At 39.6% G+C, this 25,400-nt stretch overlaps 1 protein-coding gene across 3 annotated transcripts in view; it reads right to left on the bottom strand.

Moving 5' to 3' along the window:
* ZNF536 (zinc finger protein 536) overlaps positions 1–25,400 on the bottom strand; it is a 292,886-nt gene that overhangs the window by 254,536 nt on the left and 12,950 nt on the right. For 2 of the 3 annotated variants that reach the window (XM_075073677.1, XM_075073678.1), the window contains exon 2: positions 3,804–3,867. The exons of the other annotated variant lie outside the window; for it this stretch is intronic. The gene's annotated coding sequence lies outside the window, so the exon portion shown is untranslated. The remainder of the gene's footprint in view (positions 1–3,803; positions 3,868–25,400) is intronic. 3 annotated transcript variants of the gene reach the window in all.

Raw genomic sequence — 25,400 nt, 5'->3', positions numbered from 1 at the left:
TGAAGCGCAGAAAGTAATGGTCACTTTTGAAAATGTTCACCAACAACTTGTGCAAAGTTACAGAGAAATCTGGAGCAATGCAAGGAACACACCATAGATTTCCTGATTCCTAACCTTGTGCTTTCAACACAAGATCATAATCTTCTACATTTGGATAGATAGATCATCACACTGCTCAGTGATGGGGAGGGGAGGTGGAGGAATTATATTCTTTCTAGAAGTCAAGAAAAAGTTTTTCTGCAATTTCAAGAATACTTTTAGTTCCGGTCATCTCCAGTGCTAAATCTGAACAACAGAAAATGGGAGTTTTTTCTCCCCAAAAGAACTTCTCAGTTTTCGTTGGCATCTTTTATATAAAAAGAAGCCACACATCGCCAAGGGTCCTATTCTGAGACGGGTCACGTGCATTTGTCCAAAAGGTGACAAAATGTGCCTATCCCCTCTATCCTACAAAAGTATAGTGTTTTAGTAAACTGAACTTTTGAACATATACAAGAATATATGTTTGACAGGAACTGGGGATGATAAGGAGAGGCAATGCACATCCAAAAGGGAATCTTGACAAAGGGCAAAATAGATCAAGCCCAAACAAAAGGCCCATAAAGTTACAAAAGTAAAACTTGAAACATTTGTGGGAAAGTTGGGTGTGCATTAAAACTAGACCTGGACAGTTTGAATTTATGCAAGAGGCACATGTGCAGCAGACAATTCAAAGGTCTTATTGTCCTTGGGGCAATATTTACAGTAGGATGAACTGTTCTTGAACAATTTCTCCAATGTGTTAGGAACAAATATGATTTATTTCCAACATTAGGCATGCATGTCTTCTTGTATTGCAACTTAATTTTCAAACTAATGTATTTATTGTGGACAATCTTGCTCTAAACCAGTGCCTTAAAAAAAAAATGATTCCAATGTGGTAGTTTTTTGCAGTTTTCTGTTACAAAGCTTACAAAGACTGAGCTAGTTAAGATGTAAGGTTACAAAAGTGAGAGGAGAAACACCTGTATTAAGGTGGGTGTTTTCAAATACCTAGCTTGGCTGGGAAAGAGCAGGTGTCACAAAAATTCCTGTGAACAGACAACAAAATTTCTAGGGCCAAATTCAAGGGTGATATAAATTGGAGCCTCTAATTTAAGGCTTTTAGTCCACTTATGCTCATTAATAATCTTTTTTTATTTGTGGTAAACTCAGCTGATCATTGTTTCCATGACACATTTCTGGCCATTATTAACTTTTTCTTTTCTAAATGTTTAATGCGGAAGTACTGACCCACTGAAAAACACTTTGGAAGCTTTTAGTTATCCCCACTGGTAGATGTTGGAGGCAGGGGTAAGGTATGTGAACCAACATCCATTATCAATCTATGTGCAGTGTTTGTGGTTCATCTTGCCCACTTCATCCAAAAGTAGAGCTGGTTGGGAATTTTTCAATGAAACATTTTTTTTCTATTGAAAAAGGATAATCCATTGAACCCAAAACTGTTTGTGGAAAAGGATTGGTTTCAATTAATTTCCTGTTTCAAAAAAAATTTTTAAATCTGAAACTTCTTGTTTTGACATTTTCTAAATAAAAAATTTCCTTCTGTCAGTTCAAAATGACTTTTTGTATTAAAATTTACCTTGATTTAAACTATTAAAAATGCACAAAAAATAGACATGAAATGAAACAATTTGAAATTATTGAGACAAAATAACTCAATCCCAAAAAGTTTTTTGATTTTTGGTCTGCATAAATTTGTGATTTTGAGTTTCTGTCCCAATATTTAAATCTCAAAAATTTTCTTAGGAGGGGAAAAAAAACATTTCCCACCAACTTTAGCCAAAAGGAAATTGTTCTGATAGGAGGCCTGAGATAAAACAAATGGTGGAAGGTTGGAAAACTCCATCAGCAAGAGACATGATCTTGTGGTTAAGGCACTAGATTTTGACTTAGAAGATCTAGTTTCAATTCCTGGCTCTGGCAGAAATTTCCTGTGTGACCTAAGATAAGTCAATTTAATATATTTGTGCCTCAGTTTCATATCTGTAAAATGGGGATAACAAATGCTTCATTTCTCCAATCCATTGGTGTCTTGTCCATTTAGATTTTAAACTCTTTGCGGCAGGGATTGTCGCTTACTTTGTGTTTGCACAATGTCAAGCACAATGGGGCCATGATCTCACCTCTGCCCCTCATGGCACTACTTTACTACAAATAACTAAGAAGAGATGACTGAGTAAAGAATCTTTACGCTCATCCCAAATAAAACCCTCTGAAGTTGAAGTAAATATCAAATAATATTAACAGCTATAAAACCACAGTATTTCACTACCTCTTGTGGTACTTTTGCAGGGGATCAAGGACACATTCACAGCTGAATCACACTGAGAATATTAAAACAAAACTCTAAATGAAACTCGTCTGACACAGAGTTCTGCTGGTCTGGTTAGAACATGTGAGTTATACAGACTTTCAGTGAAAAACTATAAACTTTTCCACAGGATCTGTTCACTGAAATGAAGCACCGCTTGAATTGGCAAGAAAATCTTCACACAACTACTGGTATCTAAACTTGTGCACTATTCAGTACAATGTCAAATGTTCCTTTTAAATATAAACATCAAGGGCCTGACCCAAAGCCCACAGACGTTAACAGAAGTCTTTCCAATGACTTTGATGGGCTCTGACTGAGGCTCCAATCTTTAAACCCCTTCTATGCATGCAGAACAGAACTTGGACCATTGTATGTCATGGCCTACTGATTTAAACAACAGCCAGTTATGTGCCCCAAACAAGAACTTATCTTTATATTTTCACTACACTTTCTGTACATTAAGGAGAATTTTTCTCCCCCTGTAAAATTTCTTCCAAAAGCTGAAAAACCCACCAAAAATGACGGCCACACCAGCATATCATTAAAGATAATCTGCAAAAAGTTTTAAAGAAAAAGTATTCAGCCATAGTATCAGTAAAGCCAACATGGAAAATAACCATAATCCACAGCTAGTGCAATACATTGTTCTACAATTTCTCCTACTTCTTCTTTAACAGATCCACAAGTTCTTCTCTGTTCACCTTCTTCCTGCTCAGAGATGCCCCGGTGACCTCAAAGTCACTATTGATTAGCACTGGAACAGGAAGTAGAGGAAAAGGTACGTTCATTTTTTTCATTACTAAATGGTCCTCTATGGTTTTCTGAAGAAAAACAAAAAGTAAAACCACAGTGGTGAAAATAAAAACAAAGGGGAAAAAACTCCACAGGACTTGGACTTTCTTTTACACTGAGGGTGCTCACGTCACCAGCTCAGTGCATTTTGGGCCATGTTGGTGGCGTAAGAAGAACATGATCAGAAAACAAACACAGTATAGACCTAAGAAGGAGAACAAGAAAAAGTAATAATGTGTTGAAATAATGGCAAATTGTGGTTATTTTCCTAATCATTATGGACTTTAAAAAAAAAAAAGCACACACTTCCAGGTTATCTTTAAGTTGCTATGGACAACGAATGTAGCTTGCTATTGCTGGTGTACCTGCACTACATCATGTGTTCTGCCCCCATGCCTGGTCCATTCCCACAGAATGGGACTGATACCCTAAAGTAACCCTTTTCTCTGGAGGCAGGCAGAACATAGGGAAAACGTGACACACATCCATATACGCTCCCACAAACCCAGCACAAAGCAGGTATGTCTAATTTTAAGTCTACCATCACTGACATACTGAACACACGTAAATTACTAAATACTTTTCTTCAGCTATAACCATTTCCATACAGAGAAACCTCAAGTCACAAATTATATAATAATGTGAAGTAACATACCTGTAAAATGAACATAAAACACATTTATTTTATACCCCAGTCTGCAGTCAGCTCTGTGTGTTCCCTAAATGAAGGAAAGATATAAGGAAAAGTTTAGACAGTTCCAAAAGTTTGCAATACACACTCATAAGCCTCAAGACGAATGCCTATAAAATGAGGCCTAACGTATCTGTCCTTACATAGAACAGTGTCAAACACAAGAGCAACTGCAATGATTTACAATGAAAAAAATATTTTTTTATGGCTCTAAAAGTTCCAATTCAAATTTCTATGGGCTCCGTGTTTATAGCAATGTTACTGGGCCTGCTGGCCATCCTGTAGCGTCTCCGGTCAAATGTACCTACAGTTTTCCACGTCTCTGTGAGCTTATGTTTATGCCGAACTACACTTTCCCCTCTGGAGACCTGTGTAAGAATTCCTAAGGGATGCCTCCCAAAATGTGACTCAAACAGTGAGAATCCATTTGAAGGATTTTCCATACAGCAAAGAGCAGAGACCGAAGTGGCTGGTCTCAGTGGCAATGGTTAAATACAGGGCCGGCTCCAGGCCACAGCGCGCCAAGCTCGTGCTTGGGGCGGCATGCCGCAGGGGGCGCTCTGCCAGTTGCCAGGAGGGCAGCAGGCGGCTCCGGTGGACCTCCTCCAGCCTGCGTGTGGAGGGTCCGCTGGTCCCGCAGCTCCGGTGGATCTCCCGCAGGCATCCCTGTGGAGGGTCTGCTGGTCCCGTGGCTCCAGTGGAGTATCTGCAGGCACACCTGCGGGAGGTCCACCAGAGCTGCAGGACCAGTGGACCCTCCGCAGGGACGCCTGCGGGAGGTCCACCGGAGCCGTGGCACCGGCGAGCGGCAGAGCGCCCCCCACAGCGTGCCGCCATGCTTGGGGCAGCAAAACAGCTAGAACTGGCCCTGGTTAAATACATAATTAAATAAATACCTATGATGTAAAATGCATAGCATAAGCATATGGGATGCACTATATGGCCACATTAATGTTGCTTTTGGAAACTTCACTTTTGCATTTCCTGATTTTAATGATGCAACCTTAACCTTGTATTAACATAGGAAAGTCAATGGGACTACATATATGCTTGACGTCAGGCATGTGTTTAAGTTCTTTGCTGATGTAAGACCTCAACAGGCAAAGCATCATCAACGCTGGTGACACATGAGGATCAACAGGGTGGGTATTTTTATTATCGTCAATGTTTGCATATGGCTTAGCTTTCTTGGTGGCTGGATTGCTATAAATCATTAACTGAAACAAATAAGTTCTATTTCACCAACTAAACAGGGAAATGAACTGAAGCTGCAATTTTTTTTGGACTGGTTTTTTCCAAATAGTTCAAATCTCAAGCTTATACAGATCCACAATAAATACAGAGAGTAAATGGTTAAATGTACCATTTCAAGAAAAATTAACTTGAAGACAAGTTTAGCTAGAGTTGGAAGAGGGACCATCCCATTTTCCAAACCACATCAGTATATCACATGGTCTTTTGGGAGCTTACAAAGTTCCAGTATGGTTTAGTATGTGCAGGTTGACTGCATAGTGCTCCAAAACATTTCAAGACACTCTATGTAATCAGTATTTCACCAATAGGCAGCTTGCATTCTTGCTGCTTCATCATAAGTACCCTTTTCAAAATTATATTGGTACATGAATCTGACTAAATTCTTAGTTACAAGACTCATTTTGTAAAGGCACTAATTAATGGCCTATACATGGAAGGGAGGTGGGATGGAATAGGATGGCACTGTGCATTATTCTGTTGGCAAGGATATCATTCTAGTAATTAATGTTGGTGTCTTCTTTTTAAAATGGATTAAGCAATATGGACAATTCATATTTTGTTCTGCTCACTATTTAACTTATTCTAGGGTCTCTCATCTGCTTGAGCGTCATGTCATCTGTCACTGGTAGTGCAGTATGGTCCTTCATTTCCAAGTAGGGTTTAATTTTGTATCAGTAAGGGATGTATTAATATATACCATATTTGACTTAAATATGCATCGCAGACTTTGGCTTTCTGACTAGCTGTCTGGATGTGCAGAAACAAACAGGAGAATTTTTAAGCTTCTAATTCCTTTCTGAGTTCTCACGAAAGGGATCATCTCCTCCCATGCAGATATTCAAAGGAAGGGTGACTAAAGAAAATCTCCCATTTTGGCACCATTCAGTCAGCCAGACACCACTTCCTTCTCTCTCTCTCTCCCCATCAGCCAGGTAACTGCCCTGAATAATTTCCCAGATAAACCATGTCCATTCCCCCTCACCCCTCCAGGAAACTATAGTGGTGAGTGAAGATTGAGCTTTGGGTTTAACTTGGTGAGGAAAACCTGCTATTTTCTCTTATATAAGAGCGGATACACCTCACCAATAGGAATTGGGAGACTGAGAAGCCCTCAGAAAGGGATTCTGAGTCTCTGTCTATTTATACCATTCTCCTTATCCTGGTATCTATGCATCTAAATTCTGAGGTTCCCGTGTTAATGCCCTGCACACATCAAGGCTATGACACATTTCCTCCTTTTATTCTTTGGGTTTAGAGCAGAAACTAGCAAAGCAATAGTTTAATTCAGGTAACAGGATGATAAACTTTAGGAAGAAAATTAGGGCACACATGTAGGACCATTTTGATCATACTGGGAAATGCAAGCGAGCACTTGGTTCCTGCCATCTTGCCAATTGAGGTAGTGACCATCAAGAAGGATACCTTCCTGGAAAGTATAGCTATTGTAATGAAGTGAATTTATTCAATAGGAGGGTGACTAAACATTCTAAGAGACATCCTAATGCTCTATAGGTGATTCAATATATTCTCCTTACATTTCTACTAACTCAGAGATTTTTTCATTGACAAAGAAGTGCATAGAGGGTGGAGATGGGAGTTTTTCCTTGGACATGACCATATTTCTACTTTGAGAAGAGCAGAAACCACCTTGGGACCATAAGACCAGATCTTAGATCATGGTACCAGATCTTGACATGAAACCATGAGGCCAAATAAACTCTTAAGCACCATCTCCTGATTCTTCCATTCTGTCCAGGGATGGTGAAAAGATGAGCCATTTGAGAATGTTAGAGGCCCCTAGGTGTTATAGGTTTTGATCTTTTTTCTGTACTGACACTCAAGCCCAGAGCTAGAAACAACTTCTGAATGAGACCACCTAGGATTGATGGTTCATGCCTTTTTCACAATTGAAAGGACCTATTTGTCTTGGATGGCTGCAGTCCAATTCTGTAGGAACAGAAATTTGACTACCAGTCAGACCTTTTGAGGAGGGAGAGCAGACACTGTCAATAAGAAGACTTCTCTGCAAACCTATTCCAGATGTACTTGGAAAAATGTGAAGCATTCATGAACCTCCCAGCCCAAATCTCTTGAAGTGAGAGGCTGAGGGAGATGTGGCCCCTTCTGGCAGGGATTATCATCATTAAGGGCTGTGCCCAGCTGGTCCTCCCAAAAGCTAGAGCCATTAAGAGAAAAACCATTCTCTTAACTTAGTTCAAAAAATCTCCCAAACAATGGATGAAACCAAATTACCCTTCAGGCTACTACTGATAAAACAATTCAAATAGCTGAAAACCTAACAGGGTTCTAGGGACCCTCATTCAGAGCCACAATAGCTATGAGGGATGGAGGGATTCTACCTACCTAATCTGAAGCATTCATTCCATACAAGTGCCTTCAGATGTACAGAAAGAATTGTTGACAGAAGAGTCTAATTGTGCTTCTGCTAACCCAATGTTTCTACAGAAGGTATTCTGTGTCTTCCTGTGCTTCCATAGGCCAGACAAAAGAAGCCAGCAAGCGTAGACTGAACTGTGCCAGTTCCAAAGGTGACCATTCCACTCTCTCGTCTTTCTCTCCTTAGATTCCTTGATGGGACTCAAGTTGAAGGTAAATCCTAATAAGAGTTCTAGCAAAGGCCATGAAAAACAACTGCCCAGAATGAGAGAGGCTGCCTAGCCTGTGTTTCTTCATCATGGGAGGAGAAAAACTGGGGCGGGAGAAAGAATACAGTCTAGACGGGTGAAGGGTGCCAAACCAGGAGCTTTGTATCAGCTGCCATTCCACTTGAAATCTGTGTTGGAAGCCCAACAGTCTGTGCCACCAGCAGGCTGGGCATAGCTTAGTACAGCGGTCCACAGCTGACCATGGCAGCATAGCTGACCCTAGTTTAAAACAGTGAAAACTCAGAGCAGCAGACTGGCCAACAGAGCCTGTCAGTACAGGTCAGGATATACATATGCCTGATTTGTGCACATTTCTGCTGTTCCAGAGCTCTCACTTATACAGCCTATAAGAAGCACAAAGTCACCAAGTTTTATGCTCTTATTTAGTGACTGGTTTATCTGTTTATTAGACAAGTCAGAATTTTCTAGCTTTGACAGAACAAGAATAACAGAATAGGTACCGCTAACGTATTTGAGTGTTCAAGTCATTTTGATACAACATATTAAACTAGGTTGTGGATTTCTAAGGTGCTTTAGCAGTATGACAGTTGTCACCCAGCAACAGTGAGTCTTAAATAAGGAAATCATGTCATAAAAGTTTAAGGGATGAAAAATGTTGAACTAGAAGATACCGCTCTGAATTGAAAGGAGGCTTTCCCCTTCCTCTCTTGATTTACACAAAACCAGATGAATGAGGTGGGCAAAGAGTCTGCCAGAATCCTAGTTAAATTATCTATGTGATACAGACTGGACATCATGGGAGTTGAGACTTGGGGAGTGGAGCTGAATCACCTAGAATAATCTTGAAAAATAATCATGGTGAAAAATAATCATCATTGTATGTCAATGAGTATTTTCAACCATGAGCCACAGCTATCATTTTGTGAGGATGGGAACTAAGAATAGTTCATGGCAATGGAAAAAAAAATGGTTACTTACTGTAACTATGGTTCTTCGAGATGTGATGCAGATGCGTATTCCACTTAGGTATGCACGCATGCAGTGCTGGAGAAATATGCCTCGCAGGGCCTGTAAAGGGGCAGCACTCGTGCCTCGTGGCCACAGCTGCTTCCCTGGCTACACAAAGCAGTGCCATCCCACCCCTCCATTAGTTCCTTCACACTGAATACCAGGACACAAGTCTCTGATGCAGAGGGGATGGAAGGTGGGTTGTGGAATACACATCTGCATCATATCTCAAAGAACCACAGATACTGTAAGTAACTGTTTCGTCTTCTTTGAGTAGATGTATTCCACTCAGGCAACTCACAAGCAGTACCCCTCCCTACCAGGAGGTGGGGCTCAGTACCTAAATAAGGACTGCAAGACTGCTCTTCCAAAGCTTGTATCTGCTCTGGAAGATGCGGTTATGGAGTAATGGTTCATGAATGTATGTATCGACGACCACACAGCAGATCTGCAAACATTCAATATGGAAACGTCACTGAGGAACACTGTGGACGCTGCTTGCACCCTTGGGCAATGAGTTTGCACATGCTTCAGAGGCACAGCCAAAGTTATTTCGTCTTAGTGCAGGAGGTTATCCGTTTGGTTATCCATTTGGTTACCATCTGCAAAAAGACCACTTGACCCTTCATGGGGTCTGCATATGATACAAACAAAGGAGGTGAAACACAAAAAACAGTTTAGCCCTGTCCAGATAAAAGACTAGACATTGCCTGACATCTAGGATATGGAGATGTTGCTCCTCCAGAGATGAAAGTGGCTTACAAAAAAACATAGGTAAATATGCTGGCTGGTTCAAATGAAACCAAAAGACCACTTTACCCACTAAAAAATTGGGTGTGGTTGTAAGGTCACCTTGTCTTTGGAGTATTGTGTATAAGCAGGATTTGTCATCAGAGCCTGCAACTCACACTCGCTCCTTGTGAGTGTTATCACCACCAGGAAAGCAGTTTTCTGACACAAGAGTGGAAAGGGACAAGATGCTAGGGGCTCGAATGGAGGACTAATCAGAGCCACTAGGATTGTGTTTAGGTCCCACAGACCTAAACTGTGGAGGACTTTCACCAAACACCTCTCTTCCTCCTCATTCAACCATGCAGTAGCCACACTGTGAGATGCAGGGAACTGAGCATGGGATGCAAGGTGCAGCTGTGATTCTGAGTGAATAGGTTGGGGTGGAGAGGAAGCAGTACAGGAGGCTGAATAGACAGCGTGAAAAGGTCAGAGAACCAGCACTGTCTCAGTCACGTCGGAGCAATGAGAATGAGCTTGGTCTGATCTGCCTTGATCTTCAGGAAGACCAGATTATCTGATGGTACCGACACTGAGGGCAGTGAAAGCCACCACAGAAACTTACACGGTGTCAACTGCAGCTGTGCCAAAGAGAATCCCCATACTGAGGGTCGCCGTGCTGATCTCAATACCAGCCCAGCTTCCTCAACCTGTGGAAGGGGAACACTGGGTGTGGTGTCAGCAGACACCAGTGTTCAGTGGCTCATTCAAACAAAGGGGTTATAGTTGATGCAGCTCTCCTGGACCGAAGATGAGATCAAAAGGCCGAGGCCTGTAGATGCCTGCCATTGACATGGAAACAGTCAGTACAGGCATCTCCCTCATTGGTATCGGACTCGATGGATTCCCAAAGGAAGAATTGGAGTCAACAGTACAGTTAGGGAGTAGTTAACCTCCCTACTTTTGGTACCAGGGAAGGGATAGAGTTATCCACTCCATCCCACAAGCTGTCGCTAACTCTATGCTGGTCCACGCTTTTCCTAGGGGGAGGTGAAAGAGTCACCTCAAGACCTAGAGCATTTTCAATTGTTCTGAAGATCACGTAATACTCCTTGACATGAGTCTTGCCAAGACAGAGCAAGCACTGCGTGTGGGGATCGCTGTTGGGGTTTGCTCCCCCACATAAAGAACAATGTTCAAACCCTGGTGAGGGCATCACTGAGGGAAACAAACTACTACAACTAAAACTACTCTAACACTGGGTACAACTAACCATATACAACAAGAAAAATGTAAACTAGTTGAGAGGTTGTGAGGCTAAGATCACACAGAGCTCTGGCTCCAGTCATGGGCTATAAGAGGAACTGAGAGAAGGTTGGGCTGGTGCCACCTCACATAGTTAGGGGAGGGGCTATGGCAAGCATCGCACCTCTACGGGTACTGCTAGGCAAATTTTTCTGTCTCCGGTGCACTGGGCGCATGCACACCTGAGTGGACTACACACCTGCATTTCTCCCCCACCCCGCCACTCCCAAAAATAATAATAACATTGTGAATTCAGGAGTTATCAAAAAATTTGGTTCTAGCTTCTGCAGATTATATGGGGCTGTTCTTGGTTATGTGGCTTGTTTGCTTCACAGTGGTGCAAAGGTGACATATTGAGGGCCAAAGATCTTGCCATAAAATATATGCAGTACAGAAATTTAAGTGATGGACAGTTCACTAAAAATCTAATGTGCATGTTTAATTCTAACTTGGTGCCATTTTCTTCACAGCAGTATAAAACGGAGCACGTTGAATAAGAAACAGACTAGCAGTTCTAGCACCGCTTTTATAAACTTCAGTTTCTGGAAGGGAAGCTTCATGGCAGCTGGATGCAACTTGGTAAACTAAGAGTCGGCCAAGAGTAGAAAGAAAAATCTACTATGTATTTAGCCATTTGAGTTCCATAGCTACAAAGGAGGTGATCTGGGTCCAGATAGATCCTTTTCTATCCACAGCACTCTCCGAGAAACAAAAGAATTGAAAAATTAAGAGAATAAATACTAATTAATATAGTTTTGCAGGCTTAGAGTGGCCTAAGCTCCCCGACATTTATGAAACAGCATAAATGTTTTGAAATAGCAACGGTATTTTGGGTTGAAAATGAGTTCTGTACTAAGGATCTGCTTTTCACCACAGTCATTAACATGGTTCATGTAATCAAAAGAATCAAATACATGCAGTAGGCTTTTATCACATAGGTTACTTATAAACAAATGTTAGGGGGGAAATTAGGTGCTCAGTAGAGGCAAGACTTCACTTTCATAGCTACTCTGTTTTCTTGCACATCGATGTTGACATTGTATATATTATTACCAGTAGTAGTTAAAAGTATTCCAGCCTGTTTTGTCTGGGAAGATTGTATTAGTGGGGTCTGAGTATTGTGGGACATCTTACTTCATGTCTGGTACAGCACAAGCTTTGTACAAAAAAGTGAATAAAGGGCATAGTGGTAGCCTTTATTCATAAGCACAATGCTGTTAGTAGCTCCCGATTTAATGTTCTATTTGTGTTTCATTATTACAGCTTATTTTATGGAAGCAGCTTTACTTTGGAGTAAGATATGTTCAAAAAGCGACTTCCAGCTGACAGGAGCTTAGCTCAGCTGCAACTGGCTGAGCCACGGGAAGATTCCCTTTTGGCTTGCTGGTAAAGCAGCTGCCTATGGACCACAAAGATCCGAGTTTCAGTCACAGCTGGTAAAATGTGTAGGGCACACACTGTGCTTATCCAGCTTCAGGAGGGGAGATTTTGCCAATTGCTCACTTTCATGTCAATTTTTAGGTACCAGTTGGCAGACGCAATATGTACACTAGTAACTTAGGGACAGATCGCAGCTGTCCCTTAAGTAAGGGCACAGTGGAAAGGAATAAGGCAGCCAGTCAATTGCAGGACGTACTCCTTCTTCATTCCCAACAATCCACAGAGCAGAGCCAGAGCACAGGGAGGAAGATGGTGCATCAGCTGAGGGATGTGGCAGTCAGCAAAGTCCCTTGCGACTGCCTGAATGCAGGGTGGTGCCCCAACAGCACAAGGAGGAGGTAACATTGTTGGAAATAGGGAGGGAAGTCTCACAAGTTAAAAACTAAAGTCAATATGGAAGTCTCCCAGTTTTACATGAAAGAGTAAAAGACAAATTTTTAAACAAAATCTCAACTAGCTCATTCAAAAGCAGAAACCTGTTCACAAGCATTACAACAGAATTTGTTGCATGCTCCGGAGGGACAAAATGGCCAAAGAACAATCACAAGCAAGCACTTACTAACGCTCATTGATCTAGCAAACTTGAACCTAATTAACTACTGCTTTTCCAAATATTGCCATCTCTTCTGTGAGCGAATTGTTAATATGCAGAGAGGGAAATTTTTAATTTTGTATCCAAAATGATACACAAAATTTTCCAGGAAATGTTCTGTTATCGATATTGGGCATTCAGGCTTCGAAATTACAGTAGCATAGGTTAGTTAAAAACTTTACTGGAAACTTTTGTTAGCTGTCAGTCAGTGTGGAGCAGAGGACAGGGTATGGTTGTGTAGATTTTTCTAATGAACCTGTGCTATCCAGACTTGAAAATCAAAGAGAGAGACTACAATTGGGATCTCTGCATTCTGTCTAGACATTGCTTTGGGTATTCAACATGTTGTTAGCATATGTGTCCTTAGTTTGCTTTTAGGAATGTGAGGAAAACAAATGTGAGAAGTGCTAATAATGGCCTTCAGTGATGCAGCTAGATCCCAACAACAGCTAGGGGGCTGCTCTTCTCAAGGAGAGCGGGGCCATATATCAATACAGTCAATAGGTAATTTAATCTCCCCATGTTAGACTCCAACCCTACGCACCCTAACTCCTGCAAATATCTTTATTCATGAGAACTCTCATAGTTCTCACAAGAATAAGGTGTGCAGAACTGGGCTCTAAAGTTGGGACTCTCTTTGCAAAGACATAAATATTTGTATATCAGTACTCTGTGATGTCACCTGAATATTATCTGTGTACATACTGTATGTAATATATTTTGCCAGTAAGACTTTGTTTTGCCTGTTGTTGGATCCACAGTAAGCTGCATTATTCCTTCCTTTCTTAGCTCTATTAGTCCACAAAAGCAAAAACCATAGTCTGCTCTGATATTAAAAGTAAATAAGTGAGGCATGGGGACTTAATAATAATATTACTAAGCACTTATGCAGCACTTTATATATTCAGAGTGCTGTACAAACATTAACTAATTAATCCTCACAATAACCTGCAAGGTATGTAAGTACTTCCTAAATTAGGGCCAAATCTGCTGCTAGCATAAGCAGTTGCATCTCTGCTAACTTCAACAAGAGTTACATTCACACCAGCAGAGGACTTGGCCCTTGGAAAAAAAAATAGAGGTTGTTAAGGGTCCTGGGACATACCATGAGTCACAGGCATAGACTCCCTCTCTCCTTGTCATTACTCCATCTAGGCCATGCTGATTTAACTCCAGGCTATATTAACAAGTTTTCTGCAGTTAAATTAAATTGTGTCGCATTGAAAAGGTGCTCCTAAGTTTTCTTTAAAAGATGAATATGAAAAGGAAATTCCAGTGAAAGAAGAACAATATTTTCCTATGGTACCGAACCAAAGCTTACTTAATATATATTGAATTAATCTTATTTGATTTACAGCCCTCACTGTCTACACACAGGGACCTAGTTAGAAAGTTCTCACAAATACAGACACATAACATGAGGAATGTTCTGATGTACAAGGATAAAAAAGAGTCTATAAGAGACCTTTTTCATATATACAAATTACACAGTGTGAGCAATTATTACTAAGAGTCTACCAGGCTTTAAAAAAAAAAGAAAAAAGAAAATACAGGACACTAGAGCAATGACTGCATGTATTAAAGGTACTAGTGAGTGTTTAAGGGGTGATGGGTGCACTCAGAGATTAAAAAGAAGACATGGATGAAGTTAAATTGCCCATGAACCAAAAAGCAATTCCAGATCAGGCCTTTGTAATATAGTTTAGAATATTCTGGGCAGATAGGGTAGGGGTTAATAAGTTGAAGCAAAAGGAAACAGGAAAAAAAGCCTTTCTAGTTGGTGACCTCAACAGTATGAGATGCACCAAGGGAGGATCTAATCAGTCTTAAAAGGGATACACTTTTCATGATAGAAATTGTAGTAAACATACAGAAAATAGAACAAAACCCAAGAAGACTAGCTGATACAGTTTTAAATGATTGTAGTTAATGATGGGCTTAGCAGGTTCCGAAATTTCATGTAGCACTGAAGAGAAAGGTTCCTTTCTACCTACAAGTAAGTTTTATCTACCCAACTTCCTCCATCCCCGAGCAACAGCTCAGCACTCTATTCTCTCAAATGTGCCTTTTTCATGAGCAATAGTCCCAGGAGAAACAGCAGAGAAAACATTGGCCTGAAGTACTCAAGAACTAAGGCTGGCATTTTTAAAATACCTGCGGGTAGTCTGGTGAATCACGTATCCCACATTCACCCATCTCTAATGATGATTATTATGCACCAACAGCTGTCTACAGTTCAATGGCTGAGAATCTAATTGATCTCATTATCTCCCCCTATATAAGGTGAAGTGTGTCCTCACTCTGTGAGTGTATGGATCCCAGGCTGATAAAGGACCCTGTATGGAAGGCCTGACAACAGAAAATTCAGTTGTACTATTAGTTTGTTTTCAGCTGGGCCAAATTCACAGAAACAAACGTTGTAATAAACCATGTCACCCACTACAATGTGGCTTTTGTCTTGTCAGTATCATACTGAATAGCTTAGATATCATTCATATGAATATTAATTCTACAATAAAAAGCAAGAGATTGAAATATTAGTTATGCATTCTTTTGTTAGTTTTTAATTATTATTATTATTGCTATTATATCCAATTTCCCCTCACCTCCCTCACCCTGACAGCCTCCACTTCAGTGCCCTATCTCAGGCAGTTAGCTTCTTCTGGAACCAACAACGTTACTCAATTAACCCTCTGGCAGGGTATGGTACAGTATACAAACGGTGCTGCTTCCTCCCCTACAAGTCTGTGTACATCATTTCTGTGATAAATTCTACTATATAGCCTGGGATCCAGATCACCTTTCCAAACCTGAATCGCCTCTATAACAGTGCTAGATGCTGCTGTCTCCTTGTTGTGTATTGTTCTCCCTGTGTCAGGCTTAACTGAAGTATTTATATATGGGGGAGGCACGCGTGCGCACACAAGCGTGTATGTGCACAGGTGTATGTATTTTGAACATGAAATGTTATAGTACCAAAAATAAAAAGTCAGAATATTTGCAGAAACAGAAGGCCTGATTCTCCTCCCACTTACCATGGTGTAACTCCACTGTCTTTAATAAAGTTACCCCTGATTTATACCAGTATGAGAGAACAATCTGTCCCACAGTATAAAATACTTAGATTTCTTTAGCTTGCCCTTTAGTCCATTAGTTTATCCATTGTCACTGTGCAAAATATGCAATAAAAATTACCTCCTCTACAGCTATGCTTATGGCAAATTTTTCCTGTTTTTTTTTTTTTTAATTCTGTTCATTTGCTACTCTATACCAGATATATTTTAACATAAAAACACTATATTTAATTGGTTATGGATCTCAGTTCTTTTAGCACTACTGGAAATCACACAAAAACACATTAGTACAGAGCAATTAGTGCAATGGCAGTAAACAACTAAGGCACTATTAAGCTGTGGGTGATTAAATAGTATTACTTCTTTATTTTTTTATGATATTAGACTTAAAGATGGAGTAGACTTTAAACATATATTCCCATTAGCATTAATATATAATATGAATAGCAGGTGTCTTCAACTTTTTCTTAAGGAAGGATTTAATCAGGGTACTTCACTCTATAGAAAGCTGCCTTTTTTTCTTTTTTTTTTTGCTCTTTTATATAGTATGTTGCACTATTTCTTAGCTCAATATACCCAGACATTTAAACCTTAATATTATTTAACTGGAGTTATGGAGTCATACACAGTTTCCTACAGAAAATACCCATATTTATACCAGTATTGAACAAAGAGCTACCAAACTCCCGAATAAGAAATTATTTACCATATATCTTTGCAAAGAATAAATCAAGCACTATTTGACAAATGTACTACAATGAGGTATAACAAACATTATGATAAGTTAGCTTGAATGGCAGTAACCTTCAGACAACATAAAAGAAGAGAATCTGACCCAAGGACAGAACCCTTTTGGTATACCTTTTTAATCTGCCTAGCCCTCACAATCTCTCTGGACTCTGTACTTGTTTATAGATCATCCTCATGGTCTGGCACATCTTTTCCTCAGCATCTGATTAAGTTAACAATGTGCTGCTATTTGCATGCAGATTTGCCAGGCCTTTCTCTACAGCTGCTCCCAAAGACTTGGTCTTTCTCTGTAATGTGATAGCACAGCAGTCAGTAAATGCAATCTTTGTCAAACCCAGGTGTGCTCTTGATTTGGTTCTCATTCGTTCCAAGCAATTTTTCTTTCTGTAGCATTTATAAGGCTCTATTATAGTATAGTCACATCTGGAGCTAAAATTCTTCTATTAATTATATACTTCTACCACTATGAAGAAAAAATTGAAGAGAGACACTAACATTTATTTTTGTTCTTATTCTTTTTTTTTAAATGACAGAGTGCATTTTATAGCTGCTGATTTTTTAAAGAGCCATTCCTGATTTTTTTCTTTCCATAAATAAAAGTAATAATAATATATGAAATCTAAATACTCACATTATCAAATAATAGGAGCATAAAGTATCAGGCTAAATGTTTTGTGTAACTTTTTATACCATGCATATAAATACAATGTTACAATAACATATCTGACTGCCTCATTACACAGTTATCTTCTATTTGAGTTAAAAAATGATGGGAGGGTTTTTTCTTTAAAAAGAATCCTCACTCCATTCCCTAGTGGACACTGGTTCACATCACAGAATCACCAAACAATTTGTTCCCTCCACAGTCAAAAAAGCAGAACCAAATTTGATCAGCATGGTGATTTAAATGCTGTATTTTCTTTGTGCAAAGAGGGTAATTTTTCAAGATCAAGTTTGAAGTAGATTAGTGTAGAAATATGAGCTAAACCTTCACTCTTATCTGAGTATGGATAAAGGATGTATTCACCCAAGAGCGCTGCAAGTTATTTTCTAAGAAAATTTTTTCCTAGTCTTATTTTGAACACCAAGATCATCACAATGCAGTAATAAATGGAGGCTGGCAAACAGCTTTGACAACTCAATATCCATTGTGTAAATGTATGCTTAAAAGAAAATGCCAGAAATCATATTACTTAATTCGAAATCTAATTTATGCTCCAAAAGGTAAGTTTCCAAGGTAAATACTTCCAATAGAAGGGGTAAGTGTGCTTATAGATTTCAAAAGTGTTACAGAGAAATTCAAGCCACTTAAAAGCTGAATGAATGCCCATCTATCAAATCTCCATCACATAACCAACTCCAGCTTCTGATAAATAACGTTTAACATGGACATTGTAGGTTGGGATCCAGACTTTACTGAAAACTCACCAAAAAGGGGATAAGAATGTTATATCTTTTCACCTTTTTCTTAATTATTTCTCTTATTTGACGTGATAATTTGACATGCTTGAATCAAAAGAAGATACAAGTCCCACACCCATGCAATAGTATTCATCAATGCACTGTAGACTATTCTCTCAACTTTTCCCTGCCCAAATATACCCCTTTTTTATTTTCTAGACCTTAATTTTATGAATTAGCTTTCACCAAAAAAACGTATATGATATACTAATATAGTTCTTTATGGAGGATTTCTTTAATATTCTATTTAGGAATAAGATTTTATTTTTAACTGGATTATTTACAGCACATTTACTGCCTGAATCATTAATCTCAAATTATTATGTTGCCCTTAAATACATTTGGGGGGGAGGAGCAAATGAAAGTGAGACAGATGCTGTATCACTAGATTACATCACAGGTTACCATGAAAAAGAAAGAAGAAAAGGGAAAGTATATTTTGCTTCTATAATATGCTATTTTAGTGGTGATGGTTTGACTTTTGGCCCACACACATATGCCAATGGCAAGACTAACTCTAGAGACTAACAAAAACGAATGTGTGTTCACAGCTGTACAGTACACCAATACAGATTACATGTTTTCAGTGTTGCGGCCACAACAGAATGCTAATTAACATACTGGAGTGATGAGAACGGCTGTAAGGGCCTTATTGTTCCATTATTTCATGCAGCCCAGCTGCCTTTGTTTATGTCACTTATCCTCTCGTGCCACAGGTTTTTACTCCAAAAATACTATCCCAATACAACGTTAATATTTAAAAAACAAAGAGGTGGCAGATTGTCATTTTTGTGTCAGTCTCAAACTGCAGAACTGTTAAGCTGTTCTGGTTCGGTATTTAGAAATAATTTAACAGCCATATTCAGACACTGCCTGCATTCTAACATAATGGCTGAATACATGAACCAAGCAAATGCATAACTATCTTGACATCACTTATGAGATTTAGATTGGTCAGTTAATGGAAGTCTTTACCAGAATCAATACCATAACAGCTTCTTGAAATGAACGTGATTTTTTACACAGAGTGCTGTGAACAATAAGTACAGAAATATACTACCTTTGTATACAACACAAAAGAACTGGGATTTGAAATTAAGAAGCAATTACAGGTTTTTGCAAAGTAATGTTACAGTCGATTATTAAAAATAAACACAGACAAAATCAGTGCTTAATAATAAATACCTGGCCAGTATTAATATTCCATGAGCCTATTATTCCTCTTTTCCTACTTCTTTTTAACAGATGTTTTACCTGCTGGCTTGGTTAACATGTTGTTGATAAGTATTAATATTGATGATTGTTGCAACAATTGTTAAATATTGCAGCAAACAACTTTTTTTTTTTTTTTTATAAAAGACATGTAGCTCCATCTGACTGTAAGTCATATTCGTTATGTCTGCTGCCTTAATTTCTTTGATTGATTTGTGGAGAAAAATGAAGTTAACTACTCTTATTATTCGTATTACAATCGTGTCTAGATGTCTCAGTTAGGATTGGGCTTCAGTGTGGCAAGGCACAGAACAACCTCCCTATATGAGACAGTCCCTGTCCTGGACAGCTAACAACTTAAGACTCTGGACCTGCAAACACAACTTAGCCACGTGAGTAGCTTTACTCACAAAAATAGACCCACTGAGTTCAGTGGGCCTGAGTAAGGTTACTCACATGTCTACCTATTTTCAGGACTGGGCACAAATTTGAGGCAAGATGCACAAAGTGAGTAATAAACATATGGAAAGAATCAGATAGAGAAGATGAAAGTAGCAGTGAGACAGCGTTACTTAGCGCTACTTAGTTAGGTTCATTAGTTTGATATAAATTAAAAGGAAATATTAATGATAGAGATTTCCAAACAATGTATTTCACCGGTAACCAGTAGCATGGTAAAACAATTTGCAATCGCTGAACTGAACTTGGCTAAAGACCAAAATGTTTATGATGCATTTCTTCCAATCCCCACCCCAAAATATAAACAAATACAAAATAAACAAAAACAAAAAAAGCCCAAACACAGTTTTATTTTAGATTGACACATGGTATTAATAGTTAGAAAAATACCCAAAATCATAAAATATACTGGCTTTACAAAGAATCATAAATTAAATTAGAGAAAGTCTTCCCAAAAAGTATAATTTCACTAATTAAAGACACACTGTAGTGGATGGCAAAGTACACTAAAATCCTGACAACATACAATTGAGTGAGCAAGTCAGATGCTTTTTAATGACTTTAACTGGTAATCTCAGATAAATGTGGAACTGCTTGAAGTGTGTGTCTTATATAAGGCAATAATGAGAGGATTTAATGCTTTATATAACCCATACTGTTTATAACAGTGAACGTGCCACAGGTGTGTTAGAATCTAATATAGAGTAGTTTCTCAGCTATGACCATTCCCCTACTGTGGACACAACATAGATTTTTTTAATTGGATCCAGGAGCTAGCTCAATTATCCAGCTGCTCAGTGTTTAAGCCCCCAGCAAGTTTATATACCAATAATAATAAACTTTCTATAATAGCAATTCAGCCGATTACAGGGTATTTTCTCTTAAACTGAAAGTGGATCACTTTTTTACAACTATATTCACTGAAGAAATTCTGGGATTGGTTCCCCCCTAAAAATTGCTGAAGAATTACAGAAGAGATACAGGCAAATAATATTCAATTTCTTGCACACATCTCCTGCCATAGGAGAATCTCCTTATCTTATTGTACAGACAGACAATAATAAAATAAATCATCTTTTATAACTCAGTGGGAGAGATGTGTTGGCTTTCTTTTTAATGCTTATTTTCCAAGCCAAAGCAACCTTCAACTCACACTCACTTACGGGGGTACTGATAGTACCATCCTGATAAATGTTTGCATGCTACAATCTCATGGATGAACCTGAATAGATATTCACAGCCTGAAACTGTTTCCCTATGGCTAACACATTCATGCATTTCTTGTTTTAAACAACAGTTTTTTGCAGGCATTACTGAAATAAAAAATATAAAATAATATAATCTCTCAACACTGTAAGTGGTAGAAATAATGCTAATACTTCAAAATAAATAGGGTGAAATCTTGGCTCCCACTGTTGCAACAGATTTTAAGCAAACTTTTTTTTTTTTAGTTTCTAACTTACGTTTACAAAAACGCTTTTGAAATTTACATTCATATAGTTGGAACTTAAACTGACAGACCTTAATAGTAACAAGGTACTAAAACACTAATAAACAGATTATGGATCACATAAATGGATATCTGTATAGCTGCCAGGCATAATGCATAGGTGACTTCATGTGAAAATCACAAGTATTGCAGTGAGCATGTTACGCACAGACAGCTAGAGGAACAGAATTTCATCACACTTAAAAATAAATATCCTAAGTGTACTTAACTAACCATTTAATTTAGAATTATTCAGACAGACAAACAGAATCACTTTTAAGTCAGTATTCACTGAAGACTAAGAGCTGTGTAATACTGGGCCCATTCCTGTAAGGAAGCTCATGGGAGTTTTGCCAGAGAACTCAGACATTCATCTCCATACAGTCTTACTGGGACCACGTCAGTCTTGACTGATCCAAACTCCGCCTCCCTAGCAGACTCACTCCATAAATATATATTTAAAGTAACCCCTCCACGCCCCTCAAAAAAAAGAAGAGTGATCTTTCCCTCCAGCTTCTTCTCAACAACAAAATTCTCAGAAAGCAACAGGCATAACAGCCTGAAACTCAACCTTCCAGGCTAGGTAACCCAGACACAATAAAACCATCATAAAGTTATTCACATTTGTTTCATGGACCAGATCATCCCTTACCATAAAAAAATCCATTGGAAAGACCGAAAGGAAGGAAATAATCAAGAGGATTCCCCAGTGGTTATTCAGCACATCATACAATTGACTAGGGGTACATTATTTGGCCCTAACAGACAAGACTGCAGATCACCAGAGATCCACAAAGTCTGTCAGGGTCATTCTCACAGAGGCCCCATGCCTTAACTCCAGCTCTGACATACATAGCAGTATTACCCAATTGGAGCCATGCTACCAGGGATTTTCCCCTGGCTGCACCAACCCCCGGGTCCCATGGGAAGGCTCTGGGTAAACACAGTACACCTTTAGGCTGCATTACTTTTTCCTGGGATTCTCAGTAGGCCAGAGGGTGGATGATATGCAGCCTGGCCCAACACTGCCTCTAACTCATCTACCCCGTGGCCTGGCCTACCCGGTCTCCACTCCTTTCCCCCATGTTGACCTCAGACTCTATGAAGAGGCCTCCCACAGCGCTCTTGGATAGGCGGACCATGTTATGGAGGAGACTGAGGACTGGGCTCTTCTCCAAGTGGGAGGGGAGAGCTCTCCACACAGAGAGTCCGCTCCAGAAAAGACACTGGTGGACAAGCTGAGCCCATGCTGGGGATACAAGAAAGCTAATGGTCTGGGTTTGCTGTATTTGAGTCCCTAGTGTAAAACGTAGGATTCTCAGACTGGAGTATGGCTTTGCTTAGGACTTCCTTCAGAAACCCAAACCCAAGTGATACTCTGCCCAGGCTCATAATGCATGCATAAACCTGAGCAGACTTACTGTCGCCACCGCAAAGTATATGAAACTCAAGGGTAGAGGCAGAAAGGGATTTAGGTGCTTAACTACCACTTATGCGCCTAAATCCAAAATTTGGATCCTCAAAACCCCTGCTCGGTTGCCACCTAACCCTGTAGGTGCCTAAAGTCCTTTAGGTACCTAAAAATCTGCCATTGGGCACGCGCACACCTGCCTCAGTCTGGGCACCCAGCTCATGCCTAGCTCCAAAGGAATCATCAGATTAGACATTGCCTTGCCTGCATCACCTCCACTGCCCTAGCTGGTAGGCAAACTCAGAAGCCTCCTAACAGGTTGACCCCATACAAAACACCTTTTCTCTTCCCCCAACCATAACTTTTAGCATGCTGGTCAGGGCACTCATCCAGGATGTCCAAGGCTCAAGTTCAATTTCTGACTCTGCCTTACGTGCAGAAAGGATTTGAACTCACACTCCCAGCACTCAAGAGAGTGTCCTAACCAATGGACTGGACTATTCTGGGGCAGGTCTTTCCCAGTCTGTCATACTGAATCTGTCCTACTTTGTAAAAATAATATTCACTGGAACATAAATAATTAAAAAATTAATCAGCACAGGGACTTGAACTTGGGTCACCTATATTCCAGAAAAGTGCGCTAACCAGTGGCCTAAGAGTTACAAGGCAGGGGACTGTCCACCACAACCACTATCTCATCTTCCTCCTCCTCATTTTTGTGAGAAAGGGCTTAGGTGCCTAACTCCCTTTGGAGGGGCTTATGCATTTTCTATTGACTTGCTTAGGTGGCTTCTCACTTAGCTTGACAGCATTTTGTGGATTCCATACTTCAGCACCTAACTCTCCCTGTGCATTGTACAGGAGAAACTGGGCACTAACTCTTTGGGCTGTGGATTCCATTAGCTGGCAGCACACTTAAACATTAGGTGTTGCAACACTGACCAAGACTCCTTAATGGATTAAGCCCTCAGTGGTCTCAGTTTCAGATGAGCTTCGCTTAATCTTTAGGTTCAAGAAACGTAAAATTCAGGAGCTTTGAACCACAGAAGGAAGGAAAGTTTGGAAAAGTTTGACATGAATCCATGAAAAGCATATTATTGAATTCCATATGGCTCTAGTTCAGCCACTGATGTCTACAGTCATTTTCCCACTGGCCAAGGGAGCCTTTTCCAATGCTCACAACACACCCAAAGCATGCACTAATAGTCAACTAATATACAGCTTATTACGGTTTATTACCACATTATGCCATTAGATTTCTTCAGTGTGTCACTTGAGGGATATTCTAAACTAAAACATTTTCAATTGGACTGATTTTGAAACTGCCATGCATGCACAAAAGTGTTACTTTAAACTTCAAATAGGTTTACTAATCAACTGATATTAGCATAAAACTGTTAGTTATTCAACATAAAAAATATAAGCCCTTGTTTGAAACACTTGGGTCTAGGAACCAATCATGCCATGCTTACAGAGGCAAAACTCCCAGTGAATCAAAGTCCTTTATTTAAAGAGCAACAAATAATAAGAAATAATAATAATTACAGCAAAAACTGCTTAGTATTTATATAGCACTGTGTACGATAAAAGTGCTGAACAGACATTAACTAATTAGTTGTCACAACACCCATGTGGGGTAGATAAGTATAATTATCCACATGCTACATGGAAAATAGACACCGTGAGGTTACCTGCCTTACCTAGACACACAAGATGCAATTCAGCTAATGCAAATTCATCCAAAGTGCTTCATAGAAACTCCTAAGCACAATAGCTCATTCTGTACCCCTTGAGCCTTCAGGAGGTGAACATGTGTCACAGGGGGAAGCAGTGACTGGGCAGGAGTAGATCACTGAATCCATCCACACTTACACAGATCTTGTGGCTGCAAATCCTGAATAAGAGGCAGGGAATGACAGTGTCTGATACAGCAGCGCACAGATAGCTATATGTAGCCTGGTTATTTCAGCACTATGCCTTGCTCCAGAATGTTATTCACAATGTGTTACCAGTGGAGCTAGGACTAGAACTCTTAGTCCTGTGCTCAGTCTACACTGCTTTGAACACACACCTCAACCATGCAAGTGTCAAGTGAAGTATTTTAGGGTCTCAGATTATTTGATTGCACTATTTTTTCAGACTGACTAGATTGCTTGTCCATAGCCTAACCTTGTATAAGATCCATTTCTGAGCCTTGGGCAATGTTTCACACTATCAACGTGATCCAAAAATGTCACCTGATCTCATGAAACTGCCTACCTAATTTTGCATATCCAAGGGGTTTGGGTAATTTATATAAGGTGTGGTTAAACCCATACTAACAATCCTCATAATTTGCCAATCAGAACCAGTATTCATTTATTTTGGAAAGAAAATACTCTACATTCAACAGCTACTGCGCTGTGGCCTAGTGGGGAAGGGAGGCTTCTTTTCCAAAAGACAATGTTGCATCCTATCTGGATCATTGCTAAGTGTATGTAGTAAAGAAAAGGAAAATTCTGTATGAGAATACTAAGAAAAGCACAGTTGCATTCTTTATCAGTGTCATAAACAGACCGTAGGAGTTAATAGAACAGAAGTACTTTATATCTCTTTTGATTGTAAAGGGTTAACAAGTTCAGTGAGCCTGGCTGTCACCTGACCAGAGGACCAATCAGCGGACAGGATACTTTCAAATCTTGAGGGAGGGAAGTTTTTGTGTGTGCTGTTAGTTTTTGGTGGTTGTTCTCTCTGGATTCTGAGTGACCAGA

The sequence above is a fragment of the Chelonoidis abingdonii genome, chromosome 19, assembly GCF_003597395.2.
Source record: "Chelonoidis abingdonii isolate Lonesome George chromosome 19, CheloAbing_2.0, whole genome shotgun sequence".
Lineage (NCBI taxonomy): Eukaryota > Metazoa > Chordata > Testudines > Testudinidae > Chelonoidis > Chelonoidis abingdonii.
The sequence above is the reverse complement of the archived record's forward strand: the minus strand, read 5'-3'. Positions and strand labels throughout refer to the sequence as shown.